The sequence below is a fragment of the Meleagris gallopavo genome, chromosome 2 (genome assembly GCF_000146605.3).
Source record: "Meleagris gallopavo isolate NT-WF06-2002-E0010 breed Aviagen turkey brand Nicholas breeding stock chromosome 2, Turkey_5.1, whole genome shotgun sequence".
NCBI lineage: Eukaryota > Metazoa > Chordata > Aves > Galliformes > Phasianidae > Meleagris > Meleagris gallopavo.
This window is the reverse complement of record NC_015012.2, coordinates 3,234,016-3,238,717: the sequence shown is the minus strand read 5'-3', so window position 1 is coordinate 3,238,717 and position 4,702 is coordinate 3,234,016. Positions and strand designations below refer to the sequence as shown.

General features: G+C 37.6%; 1 long non-coding RNA gene across 1 annotated transcript; it reads right to left on the bottom strand.

Moving 5' to 3' along the window:
- Positions 1-847: 847 nt before the first annotated feature.
- On the bottom strand, positions 848-4,696 carry LOC116216270. The gene is made up of 3 exons (XR_004158719.1): positions 4,583-4,696; positions 1,948-2,029; positions 848-934 (listed from the first exon to the last, which is right to left on the bottom strand). It is a non-coding gene; the product is annotated as an uncharacterized LOC116216270 (long non-coding RNA).
- Between the last annotated feature and the right edge of the window lie 6 nt (positions 4,697-4,702).

The following is a 4,702-nucleotide window of genomic DNA, read 5'->3' as shown; positions in this document are numbered from 1 at the left end:
TTTTAAGTCAGTCTTGGAGAGAAATACAAATGCTTTAGAAAACCTTACATGCAATTCCTTTATTTCTTAGGCAACTATTTATGTCACCTCCAGTAGCAACATTGTGGTGTTTGTTCTTAATCAGAAGATCAATGCTGTTGAAAGAAACATTGATGAAGTAAAAAGGTATATTTTTAAACTGTGAAACCTGGTGTAATGCAGAATAATTTGAGGAAGTTCTCTGGAATCTATCAGAAGGATACACAATTTCTACCTGTAAGAATTTGGCCTGAGTTGGCAGATGTCAGAATGTCATTGGATTAGATGATTTCAAGAGATCCCTTTCTACCATAATGTTTCTGTAATTTTCAGCTGCCTAGGGAAACATTTTTCCGGAATAGTGGCTCAACGTGCACATATGGAGACAAATAGGATAGAAGATATACAGATTTTTCATTCTTTGACAAGGGTCACAATTCCACAGACCCTTTGCTACAAATGAGAAATCCCCATTTTGGGACAACAGCAGTACTTTTCAAGGTTCAGCATCTACAGCACTAGGAGATTAGTAGTATGTGGATGGCCATAGTACAGTTAAAAACTTACTTTGGCCTTTTTCCATTATTAATGGACACACAGAATGCTTTGGCTTTACAGAATTTTAGGGGCATTGAAGAGTGGAGAACACAAGCTTTACCTTAATGCTATCATGCCACTGATTTATTGTTGCTAAGAATTAAATAAGAGCTCCTGGAACTGCTCTTGCTCCATTCCTGGAAGCAGCTGATACTGATGCATATCAAGATGGTGGATTAACTAGGCCAATGTTCTGATCCAGTGTCTGGATCCAGTGTGATCCTCTCTTTAATAAAGAACTGGAAGAAAATAAGGTTTAGGAGATGAAATTTCCGTTCTCCTTCCATTACTGTTCATGGTACTCTGTAGGTAGTGCTGCCTGAAATTATAAGAAAAACAACAACAAGAAAAGAATGAAACAAACCATATGTTGATTTGAAAAACAAGACTAGATAAATATATGATGTATTATGCAATATTGGTTATGAAATGTAGGTATAAGGGTTTGCTAACTCTAATTGATCAATTATGGTTTTAAGGCTCCTATCTAAGAATTTTTGGGCTATGTACAAAAGCTTTATAGCTCTTACAAATGAAATGCATCATGTCAGAGAAAAGGACTGGATACTATTTCCCTGCTCCTCAGTGATATTGAGCAAATAGCTTAATTCCTTTGCTGATGATAATCCTGCACTTTGATGCACTTAGGTTAAAATGCTAACTAGCTGCTACATATTGTACTGAGTACTAGTTTTCTGTCATCCAGTTTGGAGCGTAAAAAAATTTCTCATTTCCCAGTTAATAAAAAATGTTTTCTTAACATGATTACAGGGTCCTGGAGGAGAAACTTGAATGGAATGTATACATTGTTGAAGTTTATTCCAATGAGCTCGAAAGGAGAGCAAGAAACACCATTAATGAAACCTTCATAAAAATTATTGCAATTGATAATGCAAATGGTGAAATACCTGCAGAAGATGTAAAAAGGTCTGTACAGTAAATCTTCTGGGTGTCAGAGCTATGCAGCTAGGCCTTTTCTTTCCCTAAAAATTACTTCTGCCATGATGGGACAATTTTAACAGTTTATCTGCTACTTACATGCAAGCTCAAACTGAAATCTTAGAATGCGGAAAGCTTTCATTATTTATCCAGAATTACCAGAGTTTGTTGAAAACATGAATAAGTCTTTTTAATTGTTCAAAATATGTTTAAAAGTCATCTTAGAAGAAAATGGAAGAAGAAAGAATATCACTAAAATAGATGTTGTCTTCACTTCAGAATTACAGAATTTTGATTAAAAACTTGAATTTCAGGTATATTTTATTTATTTCATAACATGGCAGAGGTATAAATACATATTCATGTAAACATATTATTAAGGGGAGACAGTACCTTTCATGAGAACTGATTTGTGACAACTAGAAACAATGGGGCCCATGGTCGTAGGAAGCACTCTGCATGGATGATCTCTTTTCTGTAAGGAAAGCACTGTTGGTATCTGCAAACTGTTTATATAGAGGACACTGCCCTTCCAAGTTCAAATTTCCAAACTCTGCAGCATTTCAGTTCATAAGCACCAGGGATGGTTTCTAGAAAACAGCATTTTTTTCCCAAATGAAAGACATGACAAGTCTGAACCTTTGGAAAAGGTAGAGCAGCGTGTGGCATTGTTATTTTCTTCACCAGTCTGCAAGCCAAAACAAAGGCCGGTAAATCATAAGCACTTTGATTTTTTGTCTTCAGAAAACTCAGAGAGCAGCAGGAGAACATTGAGATAGAACTGGAGAAAATATTTTCAGCACTTGTCACTACTGCTGTGGAAGAGGGTCCTGCATTCTCAGTAACTCCTGAACTCATTGCAACCATTGTTCTCAGTGTTCTGCTAGCCTGCACCCTCATAGCCTTCCTGATCTACATCGTTTTTTCTATTAAAAGGAAAAGGTACAAATGTTTTTACTTCAACAATGTAATTTAGACAGACAAGTGGTAAGTTTACTTCAAAGGCTGACTTTAAAAATGCTAATCTGATAAATTACTTGTATTTGGATCAAGTGTTACCTTAATTTTGCTGTAGATCAAAGCAGTTAGGCTTTTTACTGCAGGCATTAGACACTCTCTCACCACGTATAACTTAAATTTGGTTTCTTTTGTGTTTGTTATGGAGAAACATCTGAAACAAATACTTTTAAAAACAGAGAGATGTGGATAGTTGTGAAGGGGGTGAAAAGTAGCTGGAGTGCACATGTATGTTGAGTTGAATTGAGTTTCCTCAAACTGCTTAACTTGTATTCTGAAATCCAGGGAAAGTTTGCTGCAGAGCTATATAAGTGAGGAGAAGGAATATATTTTCAAGAAGACAGTGAATGTTTACACTACTGCAATTAATTTAGACTCAAACAGCTGTACAGAACACTAGGCAATTCTCAACACTAATCCACAGAACGATATGGAAATTAGATGTTGTATTAAAATTATGACACCAATAGTTCACATTCTGTTTTTAAAACAATTGTAAAGCCTATCTTCAAAAAGAATTATATTTTAATGTATTTATCATTTTCAGAAGGTATGGAAAGAAGCAAATGGAGATGGAGGGTGTTGATAATCCATCTATGGTTGACAAAAATGGAAGTTTGAAAAACTTAGTGAAACCGGAGGTCATGAATGATGTGTAAGTAGAATGCTGATGTCACAAATTTGTAAATATTAGCCAATCAAAAAATGTCCTTTTTGATTATTCCAGTAAATCAGCATTTTCCCTGTGTCTTTTGATAGCGTATATATTGATTTCTAGGAACCATTCCATTAACAGGTTATGAAATCTATCCTTTGAGGAAACTAAAACCCTAATTTAATCTTCTATCAAAAATCATTACTTTTTAGCAAATCACTAAGCTTTATGTTCCTCTTCCAGAAGGCAAGGAGCTCCATGTTGTTCTCCAGATAAAATCCTAATAATTTTGAAATCAGCACACCTATTGCTCCCTGCTTCAGCCAAGCTAAGATTTTGTCATGTAGCTCTTTGAAAGATCAAGGTGTTACGAGTTCTTTTTGCTCCCTTTTAGAAGAATGGAAGCAAAAGCAGTTAACAACATGGAAGGCACCAGAGAAGGTGGTGCTGATGAAGACATGCCTGAAGCCAATGGAAAACACAGTTTCCTTGAGATGCTACAGTTAGATTTTGACAGTGATGGTGAAGAAAATGCAGTGCTTGAAGGGGCCACTGAACCTAGAAATGTAGGTGCTGAGACCACTGCTAACATCACAACAAAACAGGTAACTGGCTTTACAGTCAAAAAGAATAGAGTGAAAAGTATTTTGTATTACTCATCTTCCTGAAATAGTTATCCAAAAACCTTGTGAACCCGTGGCTGAATTCAACAGTGGGGAAAAAAGAAACTACGTGAAGTAATGAACATCTTTGAGTTGTTTGTCAATTCCTGGAAGTGACTGTCATCCAGAAAAGAAGGGTGATTCTCTTCCATCTTTGTATACAGCAAAGGCTTCTCATGTATTGTTGCTCCTGAAACTTGCAGCCTTGAAGATAGTACTTTCTCTGCAAGCTTCAGAGGCAGAATATACAAGGTTATACAACTTAATGCTTAGCATTTGTCATAGATGCAAATTCCTTTCTTACAGGACCACTCGGATCTTGGGTCAGCTCTCTCATTAGCATCCAATCCAGTAAAGCATGCCTCCGAGAAAGAACTAAAAGGAGTAACATTTTCAGAAGTGGCAATTATTTTGGATGCCAAGCTTGAAAAAGATGAGGATGATGAGGATGATGATGTTTTTCCACAATAACAATGCTTGATGAAGGGAACTACTGAAAACCATGATGACACTGTGACAAAACGGAATTAAATGTGCACTGTGATTACAGAGAGGCTGCCGTCTGGACTATAATATCTGCTAGGCCTTTTTGTGCTGCGGGAGGTGGGCAGGGAGGGAGCAGTGGGCCGGGAGAACCGTACGAGGATCGCGGTGCAGATGCTGTCCCAGGAGCGGTGTATTTAATTTCGCATACACGTATAAAACGGCACGAACACCGACTCCACCTCTTCCTCCCTTCAGCTGGGGACACCGCCACCCTCCTCGCGGCGCCGGGAAGGGCGGGCCTCCAGTCGGGCTGCGGGTAGGACGCTGC